The sequence below is a fragment of the Myotis yumanensis genome, unplaced genomic scaffold (assembly GCF_028538775.1).
Source record: "Myotis yumanensis isolate MYYU_CA2020_CCGP unplaced genomic scaffold, mMyoYum1.0.hap1 SCAF_9, whole genome shotgun sequence".
Classification (NCBI taxonomy): Eukaryota; Metazoa; Chordata; class Mammalia; order Chiroptera; family Vespertilionidae; genus Myotis; species Myotis yumanensis.
In genome coordinates, this window is record NW_027223760.1 from 9291990 (window position 1) to 9313423 (window position 21434).

Genomic DNA, 21434 nt, shown 5'->3' on the forward strand with positions numbered 1-21434 from the left:
CTTTTGCCAGAAACAGCTAGTGCGTCTTCTCTGGTCAGGTTCTAGGCCTCCTCTCAGTCTTCTTGTTTTGTGTTGTCAGTCCTTATTGCTTTCCTCTGTGCTTCACAATGATCGGGTTCTTTTTTAAAGTCATTGTTGGGAAATGAATTAAAAATACATGAATATACTCTGCCTTCAAATGGCCATAGTTCCATTCATAGAGTATAAGTTGACATTTTTTTGCCTCAAGTATAAGTTTACATTTGTGTTTCAACTCTTCTCATTTTTCTATTTCTGCTCATAATCGATATTCAATGAATCTGCACAAATTAGAAGTATACATAAATGTGTTTCTATGGCACTTACTTCTAATGCGAATGCACAGATCTTGTGGTTTTAAAGAGGAATTCCCTGGTCTAAATGCTACTTGGGAAATGCTCTTTCATGAATAAGAATTATTGACACTTATTGAATGCTTACTATGAGCCAGATGCTCTTGTAAGCTTTTTCTATGTGTACTTCACTGGATTACTCATAATAGCCCTAGGAGGGGAACATTTTCCTTTACAGGTGGAAAAATGGGTTCCCAGAAAGACTGCGTGACTTGTCCAAGACCATACATTATAGTTCAGTCAATTTTATAATAGTTTTCTTATTTATTAAAGTCTTATAGCTATTTATTTGCTATAAAAACAATTGAATAAGAAAATGGATACATTGGAAGCAAATAACCTTTTAAGTGAATTAGGATCTGTACCCAAACACTAATTTAGCAATAACTAAACAATGCTTATACCATGGAAAGTCTATGGGAAATCCGTAGAAGCAGCAGAGTGACATATGAGTATTTAGTTTAGCTCCTAACCAGTTTCAGCAGCACCACCAGCAGGGCATTCTGCCCTCTGGAACAGATCTTTTAGTTTAAACATGTTTTTAAGCTTCTTGAATTTATTAGATGAAGAAATGATTATTAGTAGAAGAAAAATAAATGTTAACTTTCCACAATCTAATCTGTAATCATATACAAATGTAGCATAATAAACTGTTTTTATTACAATTTCATCATCTGAATGGGAATTATAGTGTTAGCATTTTCAAGAGATTGTTCTATCTGCATGCACAGTGAGGGAGAGTGCGCATAATGGTCTGCAAGGCATATCAAATTTATTCTATGAGGTAGATAAAGGTCTTTTAAAGGTCTTACTCCACTTGTGGAATGAATTTCTTATCATGTATGAATTCTGAGAGGAACACATTCTTACCCTCTGAAGTGTGGTTTGCTTCCAAAGAGAATTTTACTACTGTATATTAGAAAAATATTTTAATTAAAGATAAATTATACCTGGCATGGTTATTAACACTAAAAATAACTATGTATTCATTATACAGAAAATTATATAAATACTCAAAGAAGGAAGGAAAAATGACTAAAATTTTGCCATCAGAAATAAAGCTACATTTGGATTGTTTGAAATAATGGGAGAAAGTGGGCACTCTATTTTTCCCCTCTCTGGAACCCATGCAAGAGATAGGTGAAAAGATATATTAAAAGTACATTTTTATTGCTTTTCATTTATAACAATGTTTTAAAATATATATTTTAAATCGGGTTATAAATTGAGTATCTTATGCCTGGAATCACACAAATATTTCCAAAGACAGCATATGTTGCTCTTCAAAATTATATAAATGGTGGTAATATTATTATTACTATTATTATTATCCCTGTTTCTGTATTTGAAATTATTCAGGAACATCAAAATTGAATACTTTACCTTTTTGCATACTTTATTGATTCCCTGCTATGTGCCAGGTACTTCACTAGGCCATGGAAGGAGGAACTGTCATTAAGAAGATAAAATACTGAGGAAAAATAAGCAAAGAAAAATAACAATTATAATAAAAACTGATGATATATAAAATAATTTAATAATCCCAGTGCTAGTCATATAAGAAACATAAATTTAAACATTTTCATTGTCGATAAAACCATTTCCAGATTTCTTGGTGCACTAGAATACAATCGCCATGAGGCAAATTTGTTTGCTCTATTTACTGCTGTGCTCATAACGCCTGGGGTAGAACCTGGCATATAATATAATCTAAAAAAATGATTTGTTGAATGAATTAAGTGTTGAATAAAAGTATTCATTTATTTTCTATTCCCCTTACTCACCCTAAAGAAAGAAATCTAACATACCTATTATGGCCTTTTGTTTGTGATATGGGTTCAGTCAAATGTTGTTGAATAACTGTGGGAATAAAAAAGCCATGAGTAGTTGAATGTTTTATGACCAATTAGGAAGCATTACATTGATTGATAAACCTTATGGATGAATCTATTTTTATCTTCATCTTTACCAGATTTGATCAATTTTCATCATTGTAATGACATAAAAATATATTGCCTTAAAACATAAATTCCCTTATTTTCTGTGTTTCAATATTTTATTTACATTTTATGGCTATTTTAGTTATCTAGAGTATTGTAACTGATATTTTTTTCCTCATACATTTTTTTTCTTATCATGTTTGACAGCACTGTAATGGTTAAACATATAAACAAAGTCAAAATAAGAATTAATGGAAAGGAATAACAAAGAGAAATGTAAAAAGAGGAAATATATTTTAGAGAAACACTCTGATACTTAAAAATATCATCTACACAGAGAGGTATAATTTGCTATAAACATTTATACTGCCTTTCCAGAACCAAGGAAAAAATTCATATAATTATTTGAGTTTCCAAAAAGTTTCCCTTAGTTGAAACAGATAAATAATGGAAAATTTAAATTACTTGTCAATGGTAATATAACTGAGAATAAAAGTTACTCCTGCTTTCTTAATTTCATAGTGTAGCTACTAATCTTCTTTAGGTTTATTTATAACACTGTTCCAGTAATCAAAAAATAAAACTGCCATTTGGAGAAGCAGAATTTTTTTTTTGTTTTAATTGTTATTATTACCTTAAGTCTGGACTCTGTTTTATGCTCCTTGGAGCTATTGAATATTATAAATCAATAAAAGTAAACACTTCCAAATTTAAGATATATGCCATATCATCAAACAGTGCTACTATGAACATCCCATTTGTGTTCATCTAGAATATGCCAAGAATTGGAATAAAATATCAACTCTCAAAAATCATCATCTAAAAAAAAAATTCCACCATATTGTTTCAAAATTCATATTTCTTACCTTTTGATAATACATGTTATTATCAGACTTTTTCTTTTTTAATATATTTTAATTGATTTCAGAGAGGAAGGAAGGGAGAGAGAGAGAAATAGAAACATCAATGATGAGAAAGAATCATTGACTGGCTGCCTCTTGCACTCCCCCTACCATGGACTGAGCCTGTAAACCAGCCATGTGCCCTTATAGGAAATCAAGCCATGACCTTCTGGTCCATAGGTCAATGCTTAACTACTGAGCCTTACCACCAGGGCTCACACTTTTAATTTTTCATCAATATGACAGTCAAAAAACATGTATTGCGTTTTACTGATTACAAGTGAATTAAACATGTTTAATATTAATCAATAAGGTATGTTCACTTTCTGAAAAGATTTTTCAGATTCTTTAACTTCTTAAGTATTCTTTGTGTTTTTCTTATCATTAGTAGGACTTATTTATATTATTTGAATGTCAATTGCTTTATTTATTCCATATATTCCAAATATTTTACCTAGTCTACTATTTGTATGGTATTCTTAAATATATTTTATTGATTTTTTACAGAGAGGAAGGGAGAGGGATAGAGAGTTAGAAACATCGATGAGAGAGAAACATCAATCAACTGCCTCCTGCACATCTCCTACTGGGGATGTGCCGGCAACCAAGGTACATACCCTTAACCGGGATCGAACCTGGGACCCTTCAGTCGGCAGGCTGACGCTCTATCCACTGAGCCATACCGGTCAGTGCTGTATGGTATTTTTATTTAGATATAGTCATATGTGTACATATGTTTCTTCATGGCTTTTGTGTACACAAAAAGACCTACCATTCCAAGCTTTCCATATTATTTTCTAATTATATATATCTTTGAAAAGGTCTTTATTCTATGCATCCTTTATTAAATATTAATCTGTACATTTTTCAGTGTTTGTGAACAACTTTCCTAGTACCATTTATTATATAATCTATTTCTTTACCCACTAATTAATAGGCCATCATTATAAAATACTAAATTTACCTCTGTATATAGGTTAATTTTTTAATATGTTCTCATAGAAATTATCATCTAATTAATTTTTCAATATAACTTATGTACACCTAAGTTTCACTAATCACTTTGTTCATTAATATTATGTGTATCACTTTTTTACCCACTATAACTATATTTAATTTGTTGGAGTATATTCTGAGAAATCTATGGAGGTAAACTTTCTGAGGCTGCATGCCTAAATGTATTTATTTCAATGTCATTGAATAGTCAGATGGCTGGGTTTGAAACACTAGTTAAAATTCCCTACATAGGAGCACCTAAATATATAAAGCAATTCTTGATGGAAATAAAGGACATAAAAAGAGAGATTGACAGTAATACAGTAATAGTAGGGGATTTTGACATGAATGGATGGATCTACCAGACGGGTAATCAAAATGAAAACAGTGGCCTTCAATGGCATACTATACCAAATAAACTTAATTGATATTTTTATAGCATTTTACCCCAAGGCAGCAGAATATACATTCTTTTGAAGTGTACTTGGAACATTTTCTAAGATGAACCACATCTTAGGACACAAAAAAGTCTCAGTAAATTTAGGGAGATTGAAATCATAGTAAGTATATTCTCTGATCACAATGAAATAAAACTAGAAATCAATTAAGATAAAAATATAAAGAAAAACATGGAGATTAAATAACATGTTACTAAAACATGAATGGATTAACCATGAGAACAAGAAATAAATTGAAAGATTTATTGCCAAGCAGAGCTGAAGCATTAGAGGGAGAAGAAGGGCTTTAAATTGCAAACATTAAAGACAAAAAAGAATCAATATATTTTTATTGATTTCAGAGAGAAAGAGTGAGAGAGAGAGAGAGAGAAACATCAGTGATGAAAGAGAATCACTGATTTGCTGCCTCCTGCATGGGGATCAAGCCTGCAACATGGGAATTGAACTGTGACCTCCTGGTTCATAGGTCAACCCTCAAACTATCCCAAAAAGTTCAAGAGGAAGGAAAACTTCCAAGCCCTTTTTACGAAGCAGGCATTATCCTAATTCCAAAACCAGATAAAGACACTACAAAGAAAGAAAATTAAAGGCCAATATGCATCTTGAAACCAGATGCTAAAATCCTCAACAAAATATTAGCAAATCAGATCCACCACTATATTAAAAAGATGATACACCATGATCAAGTGGGATTTATTCTGGGGATGCAAGGCTGGTACAATATTCACAAATCAATAAATGTGATATATCACATAAATAAAATGAAAGAAAAAAAATCACATGATAATATCAATAGATGCAAAAAAAGCATTTGAGAAAATCCAGCACATTTTTTTTGATAAAAACTCTCAGAAAAATGGGAATAGAGGGATCATACTTCAACATAATAGGAGCCATATATGACAAACCTACACCAAACATCATACTCAATGGGAAAAACTAAAAGCATTTTCCTTAAGAACAGGAACAAAACAAGGAAGTCCACTTTCTCCACTCTTTTTCAACATAGTACTGAAAGTCCTAGCCACAGTAATCAGACAAGAAGAAGAGATAAAAGGCATCTGAATTAAAAAGAAGGAAGTAAAACTCTCATTATTTGCAGATGACATGGTATTATTCATAGAAAACTCTAAAGACTCCACAAGGAAACTATTACACTTAATAAATGAATTGGGTAAGATATTGGGGATACAAAATCGATATCCAGAAATCAATGACATTTTTATACAATGAAATCTCAGGAAGATAAACTAAAAAAAAAAATTCCCATTAATTATTTCAACAATAAAAAAACATGATACCTAGGAATAAACTTAACCAAGGAGGTAAAAGACCTGTACTTGGAAATCTATAGTACATTGAAAAAAGAAATAGAGGAATATATAAACAAATTGATACATATACCATGTGCATGGATTAGAAGGATTAAGATCATTAACATGTCTATACTACCTAAAGCAATATATGAATTCAACACAATCCTTATTAAAATACCAACATCGTATTTTACAGAACTAGGAAAAATATTCCAAAAATTTAAATGGAACCATAAAAGATCTCAAATAACTGCAGCAAAGTAGGAGGGATCACAATACCTGATATCAAACTATACTACAAAGCCATTATAATCAAAACACCTTGTACTGGCATAAGAACAGGCATATAGATCAATGGAACAAAACAGAGACCCCAAAAACTGACCCACACCATTATGGTTGCTTAATATTTGACAAAGGAGGCAAGAACATACAATGGAATAAAGACAGTCTTTTCAACAAATGATGTCAGGAAAACTGGACAGACACATGCAAAAAGATGAATCTTTCTAGACCATAAACTTACACCATACAGAAAAATAAATTTTAAATGGATAAAAGACCTAAATATGAGCCATGACACCATAAAAATACTAGAAGAAAACATAGGCAGTAAAATCTCAGACATCTCACATAGCAGAATTTTTGCTAATACATCTCCTAGGGCAGGGGTGGGCAACCCCTGGCACACATGCCAAACATGGCATGCCAGTAACTTTTGCTGGCACATGAAACCTTCTCTTATAATCTTCCATTTACAATTTTTTTCTTAATGTCAACTTTTTTATTTTTCATATAAATTCAGTGTAGGTGCATCTTAGATAAATAAATAATTTTACATAACAAGTTATCTTAAAGACCATAGACATGGATTGATGAGAGAGGGGAAGAGCAATTTCTATACCTCTGCCTTAACTCTCCCTGCCTTCCTAGATCCGACCAGTGTTTTGGTTTCATCCACATATGCTTGTGAATCTTTGTTCTCAATGATGAATTTTGTTAAGTCTCGTAATAGGAGTAGCCTGACGGATGAAAGTAGTAGCTCGTGCATATCTCTGAAGGTCACGAAATATAAACCTGATGTAAAATCTCTGTCATCAGTGAGGCAGCAGCAAAAGTCCCACTGATAATATCAAACGGAGTCATAAAGTTTTCTGTCGGATTATCAGTGTACATGTATACATTAAAAAATAAATGTATTTTTCATCATCATATACTGTGTTTTTGTCGCTCCAATGAATTTTATTATTTCTTCAAGGTTCTTCACATACATACACCTTAGGAGATATCAAGTAGGTGAAACATGTTCTCAAAAAATTAGAGGTGGCACGCAGAAGAATTTTGAGTCAAAGATTTTGCTGGTTTTGGCACGCACTCACAAAAAGTTTTCCTACCCCTGTCCTAGGGCAAGGGAAACAAAAGAAAAAAATAAACAAATGGTACTACCTCAAAATAAAATGCTTTGGCACAGCAAAAGATGCCACCATCAAAATGAAAAGGGAACCCACTATATGGGAGAACATATTTGTCAAGTATACATCTGATAAGGGGTTAATATCTAAAACATACAAAGTTCTCACACAACTCAACAAATGGAAGACAAACAATCTAATTTAAAAAAATGCAGAAGACCTGAATAGATACTTCTCCAAAGAGGACATACAAATGGTCGAGAGACATCTGTACTAATAAAAGGGTAATATGCTAATTAGACTGGATAGACCGGATGTCTTCCAGATATCATTCCGGACATCCTTCCTGACAACGCCGGGGGTGTGGCTGGCCTGCACACCACCTGCAGCCCCTTGCCCAGGCCGTTCCCCGCCCCCAGTGGGGACCTCCACCCCGATCAGGGGCAATGGCCAGCCTGCAAACTGACCAAGGGCCCTCACCCAGGCTGGTCCTGCCCACCAGTGGGGACCCCCACCCCAATTAGGGCATGGCCGGCCCTGCAAGCCCCCATAGCCCCTCACCCTGGCTGGCCCTGCCCTCTAGCAGGGACCCCCCCACCCCAATCCAGGGCCCCCTTCAGGGCAGGCCAGCTGACCCCCACCTGTGCACCAGGCCTCTATCCTATCTAATAAAAGGGTAGTATACAAATTGTCCCTAATGGCAAAACAACCAGAATTGACTGCTGGACCATCACTATGAGGTGCACTGACCATCTCTTGGTCCCTTTCCCCAGCTGGCAGGCTCTGATCACCTGATGGCCACCAGTGGCAGGGGTGGGGCCAGCGAGCAGGCGGGAACAGCTGACCTCTCTGTCCCTTTCCCGAGCCGTCAGGCACCGATCACCTGATGGCAAACGGGGAATCAGGGGTGGGTCGTGGCGGGGGGCGGGGTCGACTGCGGGCAGCTGGGGAAGATGGCCCTGACTGCAGGCCAGGCCTAGGGACTGTACCCATGCACGAATTTTGTGTGCTGGGCCTCTAGTGAATACATAAGACATAAAACATGTAGTAAGAGAGTAAAGTTGAAAGGCTAATATGAAAAACTAGTCTATACCAATTCAATGGAAAAGTCTGACATTTCTAACCACTAGTAAGATTTGGGAAAATTTAAATTTGAAGCTTGCTGCTCAGACAGGAAGATGACACTACCACTTTTGAAAGCAGTTTACTATTGATAGGTAGCAAAGCTGATTATAAAAACAGGCTGGTTCCCATCATTTCTTCATCTTGGAATAAGTTCAGAAAAACTCTTGAATGTGTACACCACAAAGCACATATAAGTATACTCGAGGCCTGATGCATGAAAATTTGTGCAAGAGTAGGCCTTTCTTCCCCCGGCTGCCAGCACCAGCTTCCCTCTGGTACCCGGAACACAGGCTTCCCTCCTCTGGCCGCCTGCAGGCACTCAGGACCTGGCTGGCTTCCCTCTGGCCCAGGCTTCATCAGGAAAGATGTCCAGAATGATGTCTGGAAGATGTCCAGTCTAATTAGCATATTACCCTTTTATTATTATAGATTTTCTGAATTATAAGCAGTATACAGGAAAAATTGCAACCATCCTCAATCATTGCTACTCCAAGTGCCTAATACTGCCTAGAACTGCTAACAGTTTGTTATCATCCTGCTGCAAGGTGCTTGCTAGTGAAGGCAAATCATTACATATACTCTAATTCAGCTAAATTATCTCACACATATTTTTGGTTTCATATTATGATTTTATGGATGAAGAAAATATTACAATAGTGTACATTGTGGCACAAGTTTCTTATCTCATCATTTTTGTGTTGATTTTCATAAGTTCGTTTTCTATTTTGGATATTAACAACATATCAGATTTATCACTGGCAAATATTTTCTCCCATTTCAATGGGTTGTCCTTTCATTTTTTTATGGTTAATTTTGCTTTCAAAAAATTTTTAGTTTGATGAAGTCTCATCTGTTTATTTTTTTTCTTTTGTGTCCATTGCCCAAAGAGATATATCAGAAAAAAATGATTGCTAAAAGAAATGTCTGAGATTTTATTGCCTATGTTTTCTTCTAGGATTTTTATGGTTTCAAGTCTAACATTTAAGCCTTTAATCCATTTTTAGTTTATTCTTACATGTGGTGTAAGAAAGTGGCCTAGTTTCATTTTTTTTTCACTTATCTTTCCAATTTTCCCAACATTTATTGAATAGATTATCTTTAGCCTATTGTATTTTTTTGCCTCTTTTGACAAATATGAATTGACTATAAAGATATGGGCTTATTTCTGGGCTCTCTATTCTGTTCCACTTATCTATATGTATGGTTTTTGAGTTGTTTTTTATGCTAGTACCAAGCTTTTCTTTTTTAACTTATGACCTTATACTATAGTTTGATATGTGGTGCCATTCCTCCTACTTTGTTCTTCTTTCTTAAGATCACTGTTGCTTTTTGGGGTCTTTGAGAGTTCCATATAAATTTTTGGAATATTTGCTCTAGTTCTGGGAAATATGACATTGGTATCTTCATAAGATTTGCACTGAATCTGTAGATTGCTTTGGGTAGTATGGAAATTTTAATGATGTTAATGCCTCCTATCCATGAACATGGTATATGCTTCCACTTATATGTATCTTCTTCAATTTCTGACATCAGTGTCTTATAATTTTCCAAGTACAGGTATTTTATACCCTTTGTTTAAATTAATTCCTATATATTTTCTTCTTTTTAAAGTAATTGTGAATTGGATTGTTTTTTTTAGTTTCCCTGATAGTTCATTATCCTATCTAATAAAGACGGAATATGCTAATTGACCCTGCAGTTGCAAATATGGCAGCACCCACAGCCAATAAGGAGGGAATATGCTAATTGACTGCCATGTCCTCAAAAATAGTGGATGGTGGCCACAAGATGGTGGCACCCAGTCCCCTCAGCCCCACCACCTGCCTCTGGAGTCCCCCAATCCCCTCACCCCCCCAGCTGCCCAGGGCTGCCCAAGGCACAGGTAACCAGGGCCAGCTGAGGCTTACACTGCCAGCAGTGGCAGCAGTGGAGGTGTGATGGGGCATCGCTTTCCCCTGATTGCTGGGTCGCCTCCAGCTCCTGAGGGCCCCCGGACTGTGAGAGGGGCCAGGCTGGGCTGAGGGACACCCTCTCCAGTGCATGAGTTTTCATGCACTGGGCCTCTAGTTGGTGTATAAAAACGCAACTGATTGCCCTAACTGGTTTGGATCAGTAGATAGAGCGTCAGCCTGTGGACTGAAGGGTCCCAGATTCGATTCCAGTCAAGGGCATGTACCTTGGTTGTGGGCACATCCCCAGTAGGGGGTGTGCAGGAGGCAGCTGATCGATGTTTCTCTCTCATCAATGTTTCCAACTCTCTATCCCTCTCCCTTCCTCTCTGTAAAAAATCAATAAAATATATTTTTTTTAAAAAATAAAATAAAAAAATAAAAATGCAACTGATTTTTGAATGTTTAAATTGTATCCTGCTACTTTACTGAATTCATTTATCAGTTCTAGTTGATTTTTTTAGTGGAATCTTTATAATTCTCTGAATACAGTATCATGTATTCTGTAAATGACAATTTTACTTCTTCAGTTTAAATGCCTTTTATTTCTCCTTTATATCTGATTGCTGTGGCTAGGACTTTCAGTACACATTAAATAAAAGTGCTGAAAGTAGATATTCTTGTCTTATTCCAATGTTAAGGAGAACACTTGTAGTTTTTTGCACATTGTTGCCTTTAAGTTTATCATATATGGCCTTTATTACATTGAGGTATGTTCCCTCTATTTTCACTTTGCTGAGAGTTTTTATCATAAATCTGAGCTGGATTTTATCATATGCTTTTTCTGCATTTATTAATATGATAATTTTAATATGTTTTTGTTGATTTTAAAGAGAGACAGGGTGAGGGAGAAAGTGAGATAGAGATGGAGATAGAGATAGAGAGAGAAAAAGAGAGACCAAGAGAGAGAAACATTGATCTGAGAGAGAGACATGGATGGCTGCTTCCTACATGCATACTTGGGATGGAGCCAGCAATCCAGGCATGTGCCTGACTGGGAGTCAAACCGCTGACCTTTGGTGCATGAGATGACACTCAATGAACTGAGCCATAGGGCCAGGGAGGATCATGTTATTTTTATAATTTCTTTTGTTTATGTGCTTTTCAAGTTTATAGTGTGGATATTACACCAACTTTGCATTACCAGAATATATCCCACTTGATCATGGTGTATGATCTTTTTAATGTATTGCTGGATTTGGTTCGCTAATTTTTTTGAGGATTTTAGCAACTATGTTCATAAGGGATATCAACTTATAATTTTATTTTTTTGTCATGTCTTTATCTGCTTTGAAATTTGGATAATACCAACCTTGAAAAATAAACTTGGGATTCTTTCCTCCTCTTGAATTTTTGGAATAGTTTGAGAAGGATAGGTGTTAGTTCTTTGAATGTTTGGTCAAATTCACCTGCAAAGTCATCTGGTCCAGGGCTTTTGTTCATTGTGAGTTTTCTTATTACTGCTTTAATTTCACTAGTTGTAATCCACCTATTTAAATTCTCTAATTCTCCTTGATTTAGTTTTGGATGGTTGGATGTTTCTAGGAATTTATCCAATCCATCCAGATTGTCTGATTTATTTTCATATAGTTGTTCATAATATGTTCTTACAATCCTTTGTAATTCTTTGGTGCCAGTTGTCACTTTTACTCCTTCATTTCTGATTTTATTTATTGGGTTCTTTTTTTTTTCTTGATAAGTCTGGTTAAAGGCTTGTCAGTCTTATTTATCTTTTCAAAGAAACAGGTCTTGGTTTCATTGATCTTTTGTATTGCTTTTTAGACTCTATTTCATTTATTTCTGCTTTGGCTTTGTTGATGTTTTTTATTTAAGTTCCTTTAAGTTACATTGTTTACTTGAGCCTTTTCTTATTTCTTAAGATAGCCCTTTCATGCAATTAATTTTCCTTATAGGACTGCTTTCTCTGTGTCCCACATATTTTGGGATGTTGTGTTCTCATTTTCATTTGTTTCAATGAATCTTTTTATTTCTTCTCTGATCTCATTGCTAACCCAGTCATTGCTTAGTAACCTGTTATTTAGCCTCTGTGTCTTTGTGCATTTTTTAGTTTTCTTGTGATTGAATGAGTTTCATTTCATTATGTCAAAGAAGATGCTTGATATGATTTCAATCTTAAATTTATCGAGAATTGTATTGTGTCTTGACATGTGGTCTATCCTAGAAAACTTTCCATAGGCACTTAAAAATAATGTATATTCTGCTTCTTTGGAGTGAAATGCTCTGAAAATATCAGTTAAATCCATTTGATCTTGTGTATAATTTAAGGCCAACTTCTAGTTGATTTCAGGTGTTTAAAAACCCTACTATAACTATATTACTATTCATTTTATCATTATGTAGTGTCCTTCTTTGCCTCTTTCTGTAAGTCGTGGCTTTAGAGTCTATTTTGTCAGATGTAAGTATTGCTACCCCAGCTTTTTTCCCATTCCACCCACATGAAGTATCTTTTTCTATCCCTTTACTGTTAGTCTGTATGTATCTTTAATTCTGAGGTGGGTCTCTTGAGGACTGGTCTTGTTTTCATAGCCATTCTTAAATCTTTTGATGAGAGTATTTAAGACTTTTACATTTAAAGTGATTATGGATAGGGACATATTTATTTCCATTCACATTTACTTCTAAACTCATTGCCTGTTTCAACCTTTTTATTTTATGATCCATATTTCTACACTTGTCCATGTATTTTATAAAAATTACTATTGAACATAAAAAAGGAAGGAAACAACAATTCATGGCATCTGAACTCTGCTATTATTATTATACTTTCTTCACTTCTGTAGGGTATCTAGCAACTAATTGATAATTATCACTTTTATACAATGGTATTATTTTATCAGGAATTAATATAGTTACACTATATGAATTTTTATCAACATCTGTAAACAAAAATTAATTAGTAAAAGCATTTTAAATCTTATTAGGCATTTTAGGTGAATATTTTGAAACCATTACAAACTTATGTCTAGAATAATATTTTTAAGACATAAAAATGTAAAGACATTGCTTTGAATGTAAAAAAAATAATATTTAAAAAGTTATAGTAAGATGTCTTAGTGCTAGATGGTAAAAAAAAAACAAAGCAAAACAAAAACACAATAATATTTTTCAATATTTCCTTTCATAATATAGATAAACATTATAAACCTGTGGTCACCCTGAAGAAATAGTCAAGATATTATCCTTTAACAACAGAAATATATATGAACTATCTAATAATTTCCATTATTATTTTATTTAAATCACATTCAGTTACATAACAGATGGCAGCTAGAGCTTTGTGTTTTAATTAAATGATATTAAGTTCCCATATAATGAAGCAGGCAGATGTTTTCTGTATAGGGAAGAGTAAGAAGGCATTAAAGAAACAAAGAAAGGCAATGAGGATGCAAACATAGTATGAGGTATAAAAGCATCAAAAGAAATCTATTTTTGATCCATTGCTTTTCTAATACTGCACTTACAAAACTCAGTCCTGACATTAAGCCATTGACTAATAAAATGTATAGTGTAATTTCTTTTATAAGGAATGCAATATGGTGGTGATTTTTAATGAAAGAAACTTTCTTAAAATTCTGGAAATAACATAATGCTATCTTTAAAAAATACTTCAATTATCTGCTTTTTAAAGATCCTTAGGGTGCTGTTTTTCAACTATGTCTGTTCTTTTTGTTATCTTCCATTAGATAAAAAGGACCGATTCTCAAATGCAGGTAAAACAAAATAGAACACTATCATATTTTAATAATGCAGTTTAGATTTAAATTTACTGCAGAGATGCTGCCTACATTATTTTGAGAATGTAATATTACCTGTGTAGTGTTATCAGGATATTGTCACTACTAAAATGTTGAGAAGAGTTTTAATTGTTCTTTTCAGTGCTTAAAAACAAAACACCTGTTTTGATGATACATTTTCTAAAAAATTCTGTCATCATTATAATTTTCCTCAAATACCTAAATGCGTGGCCACATATGAAGTACCACTACCACAACTCTCTTTGTCTATAAAGAGAAATATAAATAGTGTCAACCTCTGGAAAATTATGGAGTCAGTCAAGTTAATTTTTGTCACCTTCAGCTATTTCCTTTCCATATTTTAAGTGTCAAAGAATTAAAAGCCATTCTCAATGGAAAACAAACATTTCCTTGGCTCCATCTTTACATGTAGGATGGAGCCATGTACAAGGAAACCATCTCTTCCATCCCTCCTCTATTCCTGCACCACTCAGTGCTCACACCACTCAGAGGCAGTGAGGATGCGATTTGGGTCTTTGTTACCTACACTTAGAAAATATATTTCAACAGGAGAATATTAGTGATGAAAGACTTAAAATGTAAATTCCCAGGACATTCTATAAAAATGAGTTTCTGTCAAAATGCTATTAACAAGCTAGTAGTCATTTTCTGCTGCCTTAAGCAACCAGGGAAATTAACATAGGTAAAGGGGATTCACTAAAGGATCCTTCAGGGGACTGGGAAACCATGGGAATAACAAAATGAAAGATCATGAATGGAGCAGAATCATAAAAATAATGATCATCGCAATAATAATAGCTAACACATAATGCTTAATTTGTGTTGGGTATTGTTTGAAGTGCTTTGTATAGTTATTTATTCCTCACACCAATCCTCTGAATTATGATGTATGACGATTCCCATTGTACAGCGGGCATAAGTAACTTGCCAAAAGTTATAACTTGTATGACTACTAGTATTTCTTGTACAGACTAAAGCCTCAGTTATTGGAAATGAAATTTAAATAAAACAACCTTCTATTATTGTGTTTATGGGTAATAAGGATGATTACTAATTAAAATATAATTTCAAAGAAAAGTAGAGTAATAATAAAAGCTAACATTTGTTGAAAATAGACTATATGACAGATGCTGTTTTAAGTGTGTTTTGTGAATTATCTAGTTCAAACCACATGACTACTTTTAAAAAATATACTTATTATCCCATTTTTATAGATGAGACAACAGGAGATGAAGATGAATTACTTTGCTCAGGGTTACACACTTGGGCCCAAAGCTGTGTCTCTGTGCCACTGTGCTATGAAGTATATAAACTAGACAAGAAAAGAGAAAAACCAAATGTTTTTAATTGCATGAAAGCAATAACAATTATTAACATTTATATGAGCTGGTTATTATGTCGCCTTAATTACTAGAGAGAATAATGGCAATTATGTGTATTAGTTCATCAATTTTGCCATAATATTTATTTGATTAACAACATAAAACTCTATTTGTGAAAAATTCAAGCTTTATAGTTTGCGCCTGTTTCATCATGTCTACCTGTTTACAACACAATTTCTAGAATCGGGGACATTGCTTCAATAATAATGGCATTTCCAGATATTTGAAAGGCAACTTGACTAGATCCTATTAATCTGCAATACCTGTCTACCTGAAACAAGAAGCAATAATTTACTGAGTAACCCAAGTACACAGTTCTCCTTAAAACAATTTCTGATCACCTATCCCATATTGTTATTCTTGAAGTGTTAGAGCACTTTTGATAGTTATTTACCATCTATAAGTTTCTCATTCGATTTCATTATAAATTCTGTAAGGATAAAATAATACCTCATATGTCAGTATTTCTCCTCTACTATTTTTAATAAATTGAGTTCTAAATATTTGGGCATTCATATATGTTTTTCTTACTCCCCTAATTAATGATGGATTGGTTGGTGAAAAACAGGGGTTACAGACTGGGATGTTTGTTCTAGGTTTAATTTTTCTACAGTTATTTGATACCCACTGTGGTTTCTAAACTTGACTACTTCTAAAATTTTTACTTAATTGGTTTTGGGTGGAGTTCAAACTTAAGCATTTTTTTCAAAGCTACTGAGGTGATTTTAATGTTCAATCAAAATGGAGAACCACAGAAATCAGAGCTTTGTAATTTTCCTGTATCTTATATCTATTAGATTTATTTGGGGAGGTGTTACTATAAATGGCTTTGTGCTTATAATTGCAAATCCCCTTTGTTCATTGCTAGTATATAGAAAATAATTTAACTTTGCATGTTAACCTTGTATCCTGAAACCTTCTTATAATAACCTATTCTAGTTCCAGGAGGCTTTTATTGATATTTTTCAGATTGTCTACCTTGAAGATCATGTTATCTGTGAACAAAGACAGTTTTATTTCTTCCTTCCCAAGCTGTATACCTTTCTATCATTTTCCTGTCATTGCTTTAGCAAGAACTTTCAGTACAATGTTAAAAAGGAGTGGTCAGAGGGGACATGCCAATAATTTTAGAGTCAAAATAATGGAATCAGTGGAATCTCAGACAAATCAGGTGTCCTCTCACAGGATCAACTTCTTTGTGTCTAAATTAGGTGATAATGCAAACTATTCTGGGTTTGGCTGACTGAATGGAAGCAACATCTAAAAAGCACTTGGGTGCTCAATGATTGTAATCAACTATTGTTTTTTAAAATAATTTTAAGTCTTCTATTATAAAAATAATATATTTTTATTTGGGAAAATGATGAAAACTTTACAAAGAAAATAAAAATCACTTGTATTTATATTTTCTTGTTTATAACCTTTTGTTGGAATCCCATTGACTTCAAGGTAAAATGTCAGCCTCTCAGCATGGCCTTCCAGTCTCTATATGATCTCTGGTCCACTTATATATTTCTCTTCAATGTTTTCTAGTTTTCAGATACGCCATGCTATCGACTGCCACAGGACTGACAGCTCAGTTTCAGGGCCCAGTTCATAGGCTGCTTATCTCTGAGACTCAAGGCAGATTAAGTCCCAAGGAGCTACCTTGGCACCATGACACTCTATGTTGTAATTATCTGTTTACTTGTTTACTTTCTCTCAAAATTTTAAACTCCTGGAGGAGAGAGGTGAGGTCCTGGTCACTATGATAGCCTCAGCATTGTTAACCACAGTGTCTGTTTACCACCAGGACTACCTGTCTTAACAATATGAGATATTTCTTTCAATGGTTTTGTATGCATTTTATATACACAGATCATAGCTTGACAGATCATAATTATAAATTCAAAATTCTGAACAGAGGAATGGTGCAGTTCTGACCTAAAGTACAGACATTTTAAAAAGGATTCTGATCGATATTTCATAGGAGCATCTTGTCAAAAAGACACCATAGTGAACTTGTGAGGTCTTCTAGGGAATCCATAAACAACAGAAGTTCTTTTCTTTAATACTATTTAGTTGGTCTGTAGAAAGGCAGATGGGCTAGACTCTCCTTTTAACTGTTAAACACTTACTCCAAATATCTGGAAACAGAAACATTAAACATTTCTCATATTGGCTATACTCCTTTTTACTTTTTTTCCTCTCTCCTCTTTCTCTTATATTAAATGTGTTTCCCTTTTGTTGGATAAAATCAATCTATGGATTTATCAGCCTTACATATGAGTAAACAGCATGTTGGTATTGAATTTGGTATATTGGACAGTCTTTTTCCTTTTGTTACTTGATTTATCCTAGAATGATAGTGATAGATAACAATGACTAATGTTTATGTTCTATTTCTTCTTCCATGTCAAATAGTTTATTATTTATATCATTACTTGAAATTTTTGTTACATAAACATTCTTAGTTATTATAGGACTACCTAAAAGAGTGTGGTATATTTTATCCATTATAAAAAAGACATTTTTATTCTTTTTATAGTTTTCACCTTGAATTCTATTTTGTCAGACATTGGCATTGTATCTACGAATTCATTTTGTTTTTTTGTGTGAACTTTTTTTTTCTTTTTATTGAATTTATTAGGATGACATTGGATAATAAAATTATATAGTTTTCAATTATACAATCCTATAATGCATCATTTGTATAGTGTATTGTGTGTTCACCATTCCAAGTAAAGTCTCCTTCTGTGATCATTTATTTCCTATACCCTCTTCTACCGTCCCCCAACCCCCATTCACTCTGGTAATTGCCATACTGTGGCCAGTTATGAGTTCGTGTGTTTTGTCTGTTTGTTTGTTTTTGCTTAATTCTTTCACGTTTTCACCCAGACCTCGAATACCACTCCCCACTGACAGCTGTCAGTATGTTCTCTATCTCTGAGTCTGTGTTTTGTTTTGTTTTTTATTTTGTTTGTTAGATTACTTTGTTCATTAGATTCCACATGTGATTGAAATAATATGGTACTTGTCTTTCTTTGAATTGCTTATTACTCTTAAAATAATGTTCTTGGTCCCCAAGATATATTTCAGTTTTTTTCTTATAATTGATTTCTATTTTCATACCATACTATCAGAGGAGATGCTTGACATGATTTCAATCTTCTTAAATTTGTTAAGACTTGTTTTGTGTCCTAATATGTGATCTTTCCTAGAGACTGTCCCATGTGCAATTGAAAAGAATATACACTGAGTGGCCAGATTATTATGACCACCTGACGTTTATAGGCAAATTAGCTATAATTTCACATTGAAGTTGCTAGAAGGCCAGACCATTTTATAAATAGGGAAACAGGTTGTTTACCACGACAGTAGAAGTGAATTTTTTTCTGAAGATATGAGTAAACAACGTGATTTAAGATTTAACAGCCTTTGAACATGGGAGATTGTCTATATATAAGTGTATATATATATATATATATATATATATATATATATGTATAGAGAGAGAGGGGGGGGGGGGCTTCTTCCAATAAGACAATGCACCATGCCATGGTGCTCATATTGTGCAAGAGTGGTTTCATTTGTAGGCAAATTAGCCGTACACTGCATCATATGGGATATGGAAGTCAAAGGCCTGTTCGAACACCTTTGCTATCTACAGTTATCAAGATAGAGCGTCTCCAATTCACACAGGAACACAAGGATTGGACAGTTGAGCATTGGAAAAAAGTCATGTGGTCAGATGAATCACGTTTCCAGTTGCATAATGCAGATGGCAGAGTGAGAATTTGGTGGAAACAGCATGAAAGCATGCACCCCACATGCATGAGTACAATCCTTCAAGCTGGTGGGGGCAGTGTTATGGTTTGAGGCATGTTTTCCTGGCATTATTTGGTCCCTTTAATTCGTGTGGAACAACGTCTGAATAGCACAACATACCTAAGTATCATTGCTGATCAAGTTCATCCTATCATGTTGATGGCATATCCCAATGGAGACGGCTTCTTCCAACAAGACAATGAGCCATGCCATGGTGCTCATATTGTGCAGGAGTGGTTTCAAGAACATGAGGGAGACTTTACCTTGCTTAGGTGGCCCCCACAATCACCAGATCTCAATCCAATTGAGCATATGTGGGATGAAGTTAAAAGAGCCATCAGGCAGCTGGTTCCACAACCATCAAATCTCACAGAACCTGACAGTGCTATTCATCAGGCATGGTGTCAGATTCCTCGCATCACCTTTCAACATCTCGTGGAGTCAATGCCAAGGAGAATCACCGCAGTATGGAAGGCAAAAGGTGGCCCAACGAAGTACTGATGGGGGTGGTCATAATAATCTGGCCACTCACGTTCAACTATATCTCATATTCAAAGGCTGTTAAATCACGTTGTTTACCCATATCTTCAGAAAAAAAATCACTTCTACTGTCGTGGTAAACAACCTGCTTCCCTATTTATACTGGTCTGGCCCTCTAGCAACTTCAGTGTGAAATTATAGCTAATTTGCCTCCAAATTCAGGTGGTCATAACAATCTGGCCTCTCAGTATATATTCTGCTTTGGGGTTAAATGCTCTGAAGATATTAATTAAATCCATCTGATCTAGAGTGTCATTTAAGCCCATCATTTTCTTGTTTATTTTATGTCTTGAAAGTGTATCCATGTCAGTGGGGTGTTAAATCCCCTACTATGACTTTATTATTGTAAATCTCTCCCTTCATGTTATCAAGATTTGCTTTATATATTTATATGCTTCTATGTTAGATGCATAAATGTTCATAAGGGTATATCCTCTTGTTGTATTCCTCCCTTTATTATTATGTAGTTTCCTTGGTCTCTTACTATAGCCTTTGTTTTAAAGACTGCTTTGTCAGATATAAGTATTGCTACCTCAGCTTTTTTCCCTGTTCATTTGAATAAAATATCTTTCTCTAACCCTCTACTTTTAGGATATCTTTCATTCTAATTTGAGTCTATCATAGACAGCATTTATATGGTCTTGTTTTTTTTCTTCATTCAGCTACCCTATGCCATTGATTGGAGCATTTAAGCCTTTACATTTCATTTTATTCTTTCTAACTAAGTTCCTCCATTTCTTCTCCTCCTCCTCCTCTTCCTCCTCCTCTTCCTCCTCCTCTTCCTCCTCCTCCTCCTCCTTCTCCTCCTCCTCCTCCTCCTCCTCCTCCTCCTCCTCCTCCTCCTCCTTCTTCTTCTTCTTCTTCTTCTTCTTCTTCTTCTTCTTCTTCTTCTTCTTCTCCTTCTCCTCCTCCTCCTCCTCCTCCTCCTCCTCCTCATCATCATCATCTTCCTCCTCCTTATCTTCTTCCTCTTCCTCTTCCTCCTTCTCTGCCTTCTCCTCCACCTTCTCTTTCTCCTTTTTCTTCAAGCAGGTTCTTTAACATTTCTTATAATGCTGGTATGGTGGTAATGAACTGCTTTAGATTTTTCCTGTTCATTTATCTTTCATTTTCAATGATAGCCTTTCTGAGTAAAGCAGTCTTGGTTGTAGGTCCTTGCTTTTCATCACTTTCAATATTTCATGCCAATCCTTTCCGGTCTGAAATATTTATGTTGAGAAATCAGCTGACAGTCTTATGGGAACTCCCTAGTAGATAACTGTGTTTTTCTTGCAGCTTTTGTGATTCTCTTTTTGTCTTTTTAAAAAAATATATTTTTATTGATTTTAGAGAGGAAGGGAGAGGGAGAGAGAGAGAAACATCAATGATAAAAGAGAACCATTGATTGGCTGCCTCCTGCATGCCTCCCACCTGGTATTGAGCCCACAACCCAGGCACGCGCCCTTGACTGGAATCGAACC